The following is a 13,880-nucleotide window of genomic DNA, read 5'->3' as shown; positions in this document are numbered from 1 at the left end:
CAACTAATGACAGCTTATGGGGATGAATGATCGTATTAACAATGATATATTCACAGAAAACTGATCAACTGCTATGTGTAAAAGGCAGTGAACAAGGGCTGATCAACATGCTTTGCCGATTGCCAATTCTCAGCCTGTCTAAATGAACTTTCAAACTTTGTTGATCAGTTGTTAATACATGACCAACACAGGGTTGTTCTGCCCCATAGAGAAGGATCCGCAGCAGCTGACCATGTTTTATCTCATCAATGTACCTTAGTGGGACATATGAACAGCGTATATCCAGATGAGTCAATCCCTTTAAAAGGCTTTACAAAAATTACTGAAAGCAACATATTCTATAGATTTCAATTGATTAAGGGAAGAAAATAGGGTCTTACCAGTGAAAACTCAACCATTCAACATCCCTTCAAAGGATCAACTGCCATGTGTGAATGGCAATGAACAAGTGCTGCTGATCAACATGCTTTGTCATTCGGTGATCGTTACAGAGGGCCAATTTTCAGCTTGTGTAAATGAACCTTCAGAATCTGCTGACCAGTTGTTATCATTGGGGAAAAGTCCATAATGGTTAATCATTGTCCACTTCTAATAAATGGCCAACAGATGGTTGTTCTGGCTCCTAGAGAGGGTTCCAGAGCAGTTGATCACTATTCATGTCATCAACGTACCTTTATAGGATATATGGACAGGATATATACGGACGAATCAACCCTTTAAAGGGCTTCACAAAAAAAAACTGAAAACAATATATTCTATAGATTTCAACTGATTAACTGGATGAGAGACAGTCTCAGCAGTCCTAACATTGAATTTCCAGAAGAGAGAGCAACATGAAAAGATTCATTAAAAGTCGGTTTCACGTGGGGCAATCTTTATTAATGTTACTTTTAAAACAGAGACATGACAACCTTCAAAGTGCCAGACATGTTTCGGCTGTAAACCAGCTTTTTTCACAGCTGAACATGAAAAGATAATCCCTTTAAACTTAAAGGACTTCCCAAAACTTACTGAAAACAATATATTCTACAGATTTGAATTGATTAAAGGAAGGAGAGAGTCCCACAAGTAGCAATGAGTGAACTTTTGAAAATGTCGAACCAGGCGGTTTACCGAACCTTTACGAAATTAGTTGAAACCAAACCGTAAGTTCATGAAAAACCCTCTAGAGCCATAACTTTTTCATTTTTCCATTGACATGGCCATCTAAGGGCTTGTTTTTTGCGGGACACGTTGTGATTTTTTTAAACAGGGGGGAGGAAAAAAAGAAATGGGGAAAAAAGAAAAAAAGGGGCCATGTCATTAAGCGGTTAAATAATGTATTAACTTCCTTCTCTGGGTCATTACGACGCATGGATACCACATGTGTGATTGTATTTTTGATTTTTTACAAAGTAAAGGGAGACAAGTGTTTTTATTATTTTTTTTATAATTTTTTACCTTTTTTAATTTTTATTTTTTTGTCCCTTTAGGGGACTTCCACAGGGACCCATCAGGACCCCTGATCACATTCCAGGGGTCCGATGGTGACAGCCCTTTACATGCTGCACTGACAGCCCTTTACATGCTGCAGTCACATAGACTGCAGCATGTAAAGGGTTAACACAGCAGAGATCGGAGGTTTTCTCTGATCTCTGCTGTAAGAGCAGGTACCTAGCTGTCCTCTCACAGCCAAGCACCAAGCTCTCCCTGCCACAGAGACCATCGGCTTGCTTCTGACAAGCGATGGTCTCTATGGCAACCTGTAAACAAAGCAGGAGATTGCCGACATATCGGCAATATCTTCTGCTGGTTTTTCAAAGCCCTTGCACTGCTCTGTGTGGGTCTGTGCAGGCAGAGCACATTGTCACAGCTTGTGGCATTGTGCTCTGCAGCTCCCATAGTGATACATAGCCCGGAAATCTTCCGGGCTATGTCACTATGAGCAGTGGAGCTCGTCCCGGAAAATTTCCGGGCGTGCCACTCAAGGGGTTAAAGGAAGGAGAGAGTCCCACAAGTAGCAATGAGTGAACTTTTGAAAATGTCGAACCAGGCGGTTTACCGAACCTTTACGAAATTAGTTGAAACCAAACCGTAAGTTCATGAAAACCCTCTAAAATGAATGTATAACACTGTGTAAGAGCCATAAGAGCCCTGTATAACACTGAGTGTTATATATGGCTTTTATGGCTCTTATACAGTGCTATACACCAGTGTTCAGGAGTAGCGTTGAGCGAACCAAACTAGTAGAACGCTATTTCGGGCTGAATGTTGCTAAAGGCTTGGTTTGGGGTCATGCCAAACCGAACTTTTGGCAAAGTTCGACGTGAAACAGGATCCAATTGGTTTTGTTAACTTAACATTACTAACAAGAAAAAATCTCCAGAATTCAATTTTTAAAAGAGAGAGAAAGATGAAAAGGGGCTATCCAAACAGAAAGCATCAAGCTGCATGATCAAAAAAGGCCCGTAAAGGGTTTAATGGCCTACAAATTGTACACATTCTCATATCTAGTAAGTAATAACTAAGTCACCGAACAGTCTGCATTTGTTGGTTTAAGCACATGTCTGACATGACCCTAGAGGTTTATCCCCTGCTATTGTTAGGACTTCAGTAGCCAGTAATTTATTTTCCTATTATTGAAGGTACTGACATTCTTGCGAAGAATAAACTTTCTGAAACGCCAGTTTCTATTTCTCAAAGAACTCTTTTGCAAGAACCTTTGTGACAGTGAGGGTGATCAAAGAGTGGAACAGGTTACCGCAGGATGTGGTGAGTTCTCCTTCAATGGAAGTGTTCAAACAGAGGCTGGACAGACATCTGTGTGTGATGATTTAGTAATCCTGCATTGAGCAGGGGGTTGGATCCGATGACCTTGAAGTCCCCTTTTAAAACCTATGATTCTATGACTTTTTTGCTTTGAAGCATGTTTTATTGCTGGTTTTATCAAAATAAAAACTGACTTCACCTATCTGCCTTGAGAATGTTTTTAGGGGTTTTTGCCTAGTGCCAGGCTTTTATCTGGTGTTCCATACTTCACAGATCTTACCATTAAAAAGTTAGTCTCAACTATGTAACCCAGGCAACCTGCCTCTTCAAAGGTGCCTTTATTTGGGCCAACTATAGAGATTCAACACTTGTTTCCCTGATAATTAGCCCATGTAAAGATGCAAATGATCAGCTGGCACACAAGCAAACGATCGTTCATCAGGTGATATACGTGTTTAATGCCAGCATAAAAATTCTAACTGGTCGACTGTACATTTCCTCAAGTTAATGAAGATGTGTACAGCCAACTAATGACAGCTTATGGGGATGAATGATTGCATTAACAATGATATATGCACAGAAAACTGATCAACTGCTATGTGTAAAAGGCAGTGAACAAGGGCTGATCAACATGCTTTGCCGATTGCCAATTCTCAGCCTGTCTAAATGAACTTTCAAACTTTGTTGATCAGTTGTTAATACATGACCAACACAGGGTTGTTCTGCCCCATAGAGAAGGATCCGCAGCAGCCGACCATGTTTTATCTCATCAATGTACCTTAGTAGGACATATGAACAGCGTATATCCAGATGAGTCAATCCCTTTAAAAGGCTTTTCAAAAATTACTGAAAGCAACATATTCTATAGATTTCAATTGATTAAGGGAAGAAAATAGGGTCTTACCAGTGAAATCTCAACCATTCAACATCCCTTCAAAGGATCAACTGCCATGTGTGAATGGCAATGAACAAGTGCTGCTGATCAACATGCTTTGTCATTCGGTGATCGTTACAGAGGGCCAATTTTCAGCTTGTGTAAATGAACCTTCAGACTTTGCTGACCAGTTGTTATCATTGGGGAAAAGTCCATAATGGTTAATCATTGTCCACTTCTAATAAATGGCCAACAGATGGTTGTTCTGGTTCCTAGAGAGGGTTCCAGAGCAGTTGATCACTATTCATGTCATCAACGTACCTTTATAGGATATATGGACAGGATATATACAGACAAGTCAAGCCTTTAAAGGGCTTCACAAAAATAACTAAAAACAATATATTCTATAGATTTCAACTGATTAACTGGATGAGAGACAGTCTCAGCAGTCCTAACATTGAATTTCCAGAAGAGAGAGCAACATGAAAAGATTCATTAAAAGTCGGTTTCACGTGGGGCAATCTTTATTAATGTTACTTTTAAAACAGAGAAATGACAACCTTCAAAGTGCCAGACATGTTTCGGCTGTAAACCAGCTTTTTTCACAGCTGAACATGAAAAGACAATCCCTTTAAAGGACTTCACAAAACTTACTGAAAACAATATATTCTACAGATTTGAATTGATTAAAGGAAGGAGAGAGTCCCACAAGTAGCAATGAGTGAACTTTTGAAAATGTCGAACCAGGCGGTTTACCGAACCTTTACGAAATTAGTTGAAACCAAACCGTAAGTTCATGAAAACCCTCTAAAATGAATGTATAACACTGTGTAAGAGCCATAAGAGCCCTGTATAACACTGAGTGTTATATATGGCTTTTATGGCTCTTATACAGTGCTATACACCAGTGTTCAGGAGTAGCGTTGAGCGAACCAAACTAGTAGAACGCTATTCCGGGCTGAATGTTGCTAAAGGCTTGGTTTGGGGTCATGCCAAACCGAACTTTTGGCAAAGTTCGACCTGAAACAGGATCCAATTGGTTTTGTTAACTTAACATTACTAACAAGAAAAAATCTCCAGAATTCAATTTTTAAAAGAGAGAGAAAGATGAAAAGGGGCTATCCAAAGAGAAAGCATCAAGCTGCATGATCAAAAAAAGCCCGTAAAGGGTTTAATGGCCTACAAATTGTACACATTCTCATACCTAGTAAGTAATAACTAAGTCACCGAACAGTCTGCATTTGTTGGTTTAAGCACATCTCTGACATAACCCCAGAGGTTTATCCCCTGCTATTGTTAGGACTTCAGTAGCCAGTAATTTATTTTCCTATTATTGAAGGTACTGACATTCTTGCGAAGAATAAACTTTCTGAAACGCCAGTTTCTATTTCTCAAAGAACTATTTTGGAAGAACCTTTTGCCATTCCAGTTACACCGCTCTAAACTTTAGAATTTCATCGGAAGAAAAGACATAAAGGTAGAAAAAAAAAATGAAACGATGTATATAAATAAATAAGAAAGAACAAAATTACTCTTTGAGAACAAATAACAAATCTGATCAGTGAAAACATTCTTCAGCTCTCCGCTGCTTCAGCACCGTTCACGGGAAAAAGGACAATTATGCTAAGGAATTCAAAGGGCTCTTTGAAATAATAAAAGAATATGTCTTATTGCCGGAGAATGTGCAAATGCTGGCAATGACTGGCATGCAATCACAAAATGCTGAATGAGAGGATGAAAACAGAAAATGAATTACAGCTCTTTAATTAACTTCTAATTAAATTAAGAATGGGTCACATTTGAATATCTTCTACTAATAATGCTAAAGGTGGCTTCAAAAAGCTTGAATAAACAACCATGTAAATTATAAATATCCGCTGGGTATGATCATGGTAAGTGAAATGCCTTGAGTTCTTTTTAGCCAGCTATACCTCTCCCTTACTGGAATGACTGGTTATCCTTCTGTAAATGGGAAATAGTCATGGTAATGGAACTGAAATGTTTCCTTAGGTTTGGGACAATCGACTATAGTATTTATAAGGATTTCATTATCTCATACAGGGATTTAAAAGGGTTGCCTCGTCACATCAACAATTTTGTCATAAAGGATGTATGGACGTCATTGGGAGGAAGGCGGTTCTGTGCTTGGGATTTCTTCTCTGTGAGCCAAAGTGGACATCCATTAGGAAGTAGCAGTCCTCACTCTGGTTAACCCGATTCATCAATGTACTACACACACAGCCATTCATTTGAATGGCCACATGTAATACTACTTTTTCTCAGTCATGGCCAATTCAGAGCAAATGAAAGTCAATGACACATTAACTGGCGAAATTAACTATGGTGAGAGTCTAGAGATATAGATTGCACCTCAAAAGGTTGATCTGGGATGAGACTGTCCCATTGTACCTCTCCAAATAAGGAAACAGGCTGGAGGATAACCAATTTACAGAGGCAGAGCACAGAAAAAGCAAAAGAGTTCAGACACAAATTCAGGGGAAGATGGAACTGTCCATAATGTGACCATGAAGGAACTTGCCTGAAAGTATAGAATCCACCCTGAGAAGAGCGACCCCACGACAGGAACCTAGGGGAAACCATGCAAGTCCCTAAAAATGTATAAAGTTAAAAGGAACAGCACTAAAAGAGGGAATGATACTAATGATAGAAATAAACCAGGCTGAAGGAAAGAAACTCAGGAGATAGGGACAGAGAACAAGAACAAAATTCAGTGCAAACTGACGCCAACAAACTCACAATAAAGAAGGACCCAGAAATGCAAGGTAGAAACCATCTTCCACAACTAAGTAGCACCAGAAACATTTGAGAATAACTGGCATCCTTTGAAACGAGGAGTCAGTTTAACCCTTTTCAATCCACTATCTGACCTCTGAAGACTTTATGATTTAAGGCTGTACAGCTCCGATGTTGGAAGACGTCCGTCAGGGTTCTCTTACTGTATATTGCCAGCCTCTCTGCTGTCGGAGCCTATCCAACGTGTCGCCTCATGCAGTACTGGCTTTAGCCAGCAGATAGCGCCGTTGTATAATGGCAGAAAAAGAGTAAGCCCCCTAGGAAAACCAGGATACAAATTGGATTGGAAAAGGTTAAACAGCTAAACACAGGTGCACTCAAGGAGAGGTGTTGTTACCTCAATGTCCAGCACCAAATGATACAGATGCATTGGCAGAGGCATCATGTAGTCTGGCGCTGATGCTGTGATGTCACACTAGACCCACGCATGCAGCTCGACACCAGCCACACCGTGACAGAGAAATTTTGAGAGTACTTATTATTATCATAAGCCTGAGAAAGTACCCAAAGTAGGTTGGAAAGCTCGCTATAACATCATGTATTTTTGTTAGCCATTAAAAGGTATCATATCTACAAAATTACTTGGTTTCTCTTGCTGGGAACCAACAAAATTCAAAAGCCCGATGCATTTGTCCCCACTGGAAGGAAGTCACTGACAGAGCTGTCGGAGAGTGGCTTATTCCACTATTCCCATGTAAAACAAATTAATACTCAGCCAAATCAAGTGTTTGGGGGAGTCATGTAGCTTTCTAGTCGGCCTTTAGAGGAATTTTACTGCTGGGCCCACTACAGCCCAGTATGACACTGCAATATAGACAATAATGTGCTGCTGACAATGTGGTAATACTCTGGGAATAGTCAGCAATACCGCCAACAAGACAATGTGCCTTGTCACAAATCCAACATTGTTCTACGATAGTTTGAGAATATGGATGTTCCATGATTAGACTGAGCTACACAGAGTCCTGATCTGAACCCTACTGAACATCTTTGGGATGAACTGGAACATCAGGTCAGGAAATATGAATGCTTCTTTTAGGGAACTCAGCAGACATTTATAGGATGAATAGAGGGAAATACCAGCTGAAGTGTATTAGACGTTAGCAGAAAGTATACCCCGGAGAGTATCTGATGTCTTTAGAGCCAAAGGAGCTCCACTAAGAATTAACATATGGAAACAAATACTACTTTTGAAGCTTGCTCAGGTGCCCAATTACTTTTCAGAGGATAGCGTATAGAGCAGCGATACAGCTATAAGTTTTCCATAATGTATTTATTATTAAACAATACTCAAGAATTCTGTGGTACAATCCCACCTATAACCAGGTATGATATTACCACCAGATCTTATGACAACAGATATTACAGGTTATCTATAAGATAAATGTTCCCTTCTACCTTTCCGTTGCGATGGGTATACCACCTGTTAGTGGAGATTTATTGATGACCTTTTCATATTAAAGAGACGCTCCTTTCTGATATTCATTCAATTTATGTAATTTATCAGCTACATAAATAATTGGTCGCATATTATTCAGTGACCAAGCACGGCTACAAAGAATACGCTATAACTCTTTTATGAAATGACTAGCTTACCCGTCGCGCGTTGCTGCAAAGACAGACAGACATACATTCATTCGTTTTTATATATCTAGATAGCAACCAATCACAGCGCAGCTTTCATGTTACCTCAGTGGTATAATATATAACAACCAATCACAGCGCAGCTTTCATATTACCTCAGCAGTAAGAGAAATAACAACCAATCACAGCACAACTTTTATTCTGCCTCAGCAATATAAAAAATAGCAACCAATCACAGCGCAGCTTTCATGTTACCTCTGCGGTATTATATATAGCAACCAATCACAGCGCAGCTTTCATGTTACCTCAGTGGTATAATATATAACAACGAATCACAGTGCAGCTTTCATGCAACCTCAGCAGTATAAGAAATAGCAACCAATCACAACACAGCTTTCATTTTACCTCAGCAGTATAAGAAATAGCAACCAATCACAGCACAGCTTTCATTTTACCTCAGCATTCTCAATATCCAGCAATTGTCTTGCGAAACGTTCGGCGGATGCATCATTTTGTAGTTCAACGCTCATCCCGTTGCTCGTAATGCCTTTTGCTTTTGTGCTTGAGATGGAAATCAAACGATCTTTGTCTGGGGGGCATAACTGTCGATGATGCTCGCACGCGCGGCACCTATCGTAGGATAGTTGTACTATGCCTATAATCTTCCCAGGAGTGTACTCAACAACTTCCCAAAGTCTCATGGCAATTGGATGAATGGTGTAGTAATGCATAACGTACAGACAGACAGACATACATTCATTTATATATATGAGGAAGTGAGAGAATTAGATTCCGTACGTAAAATTTGGACGCTAATTGTTTTGCGCTTAGAATTGAATAATCGACTTGGGACCCATTAACTTTTCCTATTTATGGCATAATCAATGCCTGTGCCAAATTTCAAGTTTCTATGTGAGAAAATTACATTCCGTACGTAAAATTTGGACGCTAATTCTTTTGCGCATAGAATTGAATAATCGAGTTGGGACCCATTAGCTTTTCCTATTTATGACATAATCAATGCTCGTGCCAAATTTCGAGTTTCTATGACATTGGGAAGCGAGAAAATTAGATTCTGTACGTTAAATTTGGACGCTAATTCTTTGGCACTTAGAATTGAATAATCGAGTTGGGACCCATTACCTTTTCCTATTTATGACATAATCAATGCTCATGCCAAATTTCATGTTTCTACGACATCGGGAAGTGAGAGAATTAGTGGCAATGATGGAAATTAAACGATCTACGTGGGGGGGCGTAACTGTCGACGATGGTCGCACGCGCCATTTATCATAGGATAGTTGTACTATGCCTATAATCTTCCCAGGAGTGTACTCAACAACTTCCCAAAGTTTCATGGAGATCGGATGAATGGTGTAGTAGCGCATAAAGGACAAACACACAGACAGACACACAGACAGACACACACACAGACAGACACACAGACACGCATACATTCAATTTTATATATATAGATGTATCATATTATCAAATTGTAGTACAGCGGTTGTAAATATCACAGTATGTTCTCGTAAATATCATTTATAGACTTTATAAATCCACAGGATTACTATTCAACTTTTACATTTGACCCTTCTCCAAGACAAGACAGTGCAGGTAAGAAAAGCAAAGGTGCCCCAAAGGCTTCATGTATCCGTAATGTATAGAGCCGGCGTGTAAGCATGAAATGTAGGTAAGAACTCCATAAGATTGTTAAAGGTACAGTGTACTGGAGGTGATAATCTTCGTAGTCTATAGGAAGGCAATCATTAATCTGCTCCTTCATGCTAATTCTACCCCTAAGGGTCCTTTCATACGTGAAGATACTGTAAATTGGTGAAACCCAGAGCTGACTGACAAGATCGCAGGTCATTAAAGTTTAAATGTAGCAATAATCATTTGCTGCATTGCACTTTTGTTCGCTTTACAGATCGCTGTTCTTTCTTTTCTTTCCTCCTGTCTGGTTTCCTAATGCCCAGCTGATGTCTGTTTACTTGTGCGGATATAGCAGTGACAATAATTTGAATCCTAAAAGATTCAATCAGCAACAAGTGAGCAATTTCATGTTGGTCGTGAAATCGCTGAACAAGTTGACACTAGCCAATTGTTGCAAACTTTTACTCCATATTGTGATTTTTAAAAGGCCCTTACACCCTTATAACCTCATGTAGACCTTAACCTTAAAGGGGTTGTCCCGCAAAAGCAAGTGGGGGTAAGCACTTCTGTATGGCCATATTAATGCACTTTGTAATGTACATTGTGCATTAATTATGAGCCATACAGAAGTTATTCACTTACCTGTTCCGTTGCTGGCGTCCCCGTCTCCATGGTGCCGTCTAATCTTCAGCGTCTAATCGCCCGATTAGACGCGCTTGCGCAGTCCGGTCTTCTCCCTTCTGAATGGGGCCGCTCGTGCCAGAGAGCGGCTCCTCGTAGCTCCGCCCCATCACGTGTGCCGATTCCAGCCAATCAGGAGGCTGGAATCGGCAATGGACCGCACAGAAGACCTGCGGTCCACTGAGGGTGAAGATCCCGGCGGCCATCTTCACAAGGTAAGTAAGAAGTCACCGGAGCGCGGGGATTCGGGTAAGTACTACCCGTTTTGTTTTTTTTATCCCTGCATCGGGTTTGTCTCGCGCCGAACGGGGGGGCTATTAAAAAAAAAAACCCCGTTTCGGCGCGGGACAACCCCTTTAATAACAAAATTTTATCCTGGGACTGCATGAGGTAGGGTGTACATTACCTGCAGTTGTTCTCCCTAAGGACAAATGGATTGGGCATACTGAAAGCTACCTGGCATCAGGCAAGAGTTGGGAGGTCCTATACACAGTAGATGTTCTAATGAGTTAGCCATCTTAACTCAGCAAAAACTGAAAATTCATCGCCTCCTTTACTATTTTTTTGACTGGGCTATAGCTGAAATGTATGCCAACCATGACAAATGAGTGGAGCTGCTACAAAGCCAGCCAGTTTATTTAGGAAATACTCCACTTGCTAACCACTATGTATATCATAAGTTGACTCCCAAGTGGTTCATCGGAATGCTGCTCCATTGTCAAATCCAGTGACGACACCTGAGGTACCCTGGTCTTCCCCCTTTAACCCCACCAATTGGTATGTGGGCTTCACTGCAGGGTCCCTAAGCCATTACTCTGGAGGTGGTCCCAGTAATGTGGCACCTTACGCTACTATAGACAAGGTGTCGTACCTGAAAATGTGAACCCAAATGTAGTCAGACGATCTGGATCGGGTAGGAGGCACAGTTTCCGATTGAGGAACAAGTCAGAGGTCAGGGCACATACATTGGTGTAGCAGGTCAAAGGCCAGAGCAAGCAGCTGGGGTTAGTCGCTAAGACAGGAATGTAGTCAGGAATAGCCAAAATCAGGACCAGAGAATTAGGAGACAATTGGAAAATCACCTTAAGAAGGACCAAAATACCAAAGAAAAATACAATACTCAGGCACCCTTTATAGGAGGAGGATGCCTGATATAGCCAGGGATCACAGATGATTGGCAGGACCGGAATTTGCTAGGTGCATGCTGGCATGTTAAGAGTGCAGCTGAGTGCATGCATGTGCCTTCTCGGCCGCTGTGAGTAATCGAACAGTCAGTGGAGCTGGGCATCTGCCAAGGAGGAGAGCAACATGTATGCTGTGGCTGCCAGGAGGGGTAAGTTGGTGGATGCAAAATGTAACATATACTGTACATAGTCACCAAGTAAAATATAAAGTAGCATTATTAGCCATCAGAAGGGTTTTTTTTTATTGTCCCAGAAAAAGAGAAAACTTGTAATTGCCTGACATATGCTGATGCCCGCCCTGGCGTACTCTGTTTCATGGATTTAAATGGAATGTTTCACTTAAATTTTTTAAAATTAATTTAAACCAGTCTTTCAGCTTTTGTGTTCTGTTTTTCTTTTTTGATTGCAGATTTTTTAAAATTCTGTTGTCTGTACATGACTATGCTGCAGAGATATGCTTTACAGCAGCCTCATGGGCCATTCACACAGTGGATAGGAGCTAATACATTGACTTCTATAGGAGACTGTTCTAGGCATGTTCTGTGGCATGTTCAGAAGTAATTGTGCAGAGCGTTGGAGGAGGTGAGCTGTGACCATCTCCTATTGTGAATGATAGATCTTGTGTTTTCTATATATAGGTGTTACTTCTCATTGTAATCCTGTCTGTAATTATAATGAGATGGCTACTGAAAAGTTTCCTCTATGGAACAGGAAGTGTTAGACTATTATTAGGCTTAGTGGTCGGTGTGAAAACTGCAGGAATTTAGGATTTTTATTAAAAAAATATAGATCCTGATATCGAAGGTTAAAAAAATTCCACAAAATTTTTTAAAAATAGGAGTAAAAAGAAAACTTGATTTATACCATAGGTAATTTTCTGTTGAAACATTCCAGAGTCACCATAAGGGTTGTCAAAATTGCTTTTCTTATCATTGGTTCTACTTTCATGTTGGGTAATCTCTCGAGATGAGCGAGCACCCAAATGCTCTGGTCCGCGTTATTCGAGTCGAGCCTTTCGGAAAATTCGAGAGTTCTCCTCGAGTAACGAACCCCATTGACTACAATGGGAGACTCGAGCATTCTTGTATGTGGAACGCATGGTCCTGAGCTTTTGTTTTGTTTTTTCCCTGGTTCGTCTCTCTCTCTCTCTCCCCTTCATGCCAGACCAAAAATTTTCAAATGACGCGCGCTGCTTTGCGACAGGGAGGGGCCAAAAGCTTGGGCGGGGTCGAACACGATTTGATGCTCGTTTGAGTAACGAGTACCATCTAGCACGCTAATACTTGAACGAGCATCAAGCTCACCAGAGTATGTTCGCTCAACTCTAGTAATTTCCTCTTGAGGTATACCAAGAAAAGGTTTGGCCCACCAAGCCACCAGAAGATCGTACAATGGGACAGCCCAGAAGTTACTCCTGATGAAGCTTAATTTATTAGACCTTATTGATGATACAGATGTAGCTAATAGAGATGAGCGAACGTACTCGTCCGAGCTTGATATTCGTGCGAATATTAGGGTGTTTGGGATGCTCGTTACTCGTAACGAGTACCACGCGGTGTTCCGGTTACTTTCAGTTTCCTCTCTGAGACGTTAGCGCGCTTTTCTGGCCAATTGAAAGACAGGGAAGGCATTACAACTTCCCCCTGTGACGTTCAAGCCCTATACCACCCCCCTGCTGTGAGTGGCTGGGGTGATCAGATGTCACCCGAGTATAAAAATCGGCCCCTCCCGCGGCTCGCCACACATGCCTTGTGACTTAGCTGAGGGAAAGTGCTGCTGCTGGTGCTGCTGTAGGGAGAGCGTTAGGAGTCAGTGTAGGCTTCAAGAACCCCAACGGTCCTTCTCAGGGCCACATCTACTAGTGTGCAGTACTGTGTTAGCACAGTATTTTTTTTGTTTTTTGTCCAAAATTGGATCTGCAGAGCATTGCGCCCTGCAATAGGGACAGAAGTGGGGGTTAGGCAGGGAGAGTGTTAGGAGTTAGTGTAGGCTTCAAGAACCCCAACGGTCCTTTCTAGGGCCACTTCTATCCGTGTGCAGTACTGTCCAGGCTGCTGTTAGCAGTGTTGCATTTTTTTTCTTTCTCAAAACCGGCTGTGCAGAGCATTGCACCCGGCATTAATACTACAGGGATAGAATTGTGTAGGCAGGGCCAGAAGACATTTATTATTCATTGAATACATGCAGTGGGGTCTTCCCTTTGCTAAAAAGGAAAAAAATTATATTTGGCCTGCCTGTGTCAGTCCTAAGGTCTCTGTGTACGTGTGTGCTGCGTGGACAACGTACAAAAATCAGACGCAACCAGCTACGCTTTACTGCAGGCTTGCGCCATTGTCTTT

The sequence above is a fragment of the Eleutherodactylus coqui genome, chromosome 8 (assembly GCF_035609145.1).
Source record: "Eleutherodactylus coqui strain aEleCoq1 chromosome 8, aEleCoq1.hap1, whole genome shotgun sequence".
NCBI classification, from domain to species: domain Eukaryota; kingdom Metazoa; phylum Chordata; class Amphibia; order Anura; family Eleutherodactylidae; genus Eleutherodactylus; species Eleutherodactylus coqui.
Note: the sequence above shows the minus strand (reverse complement) of the source record.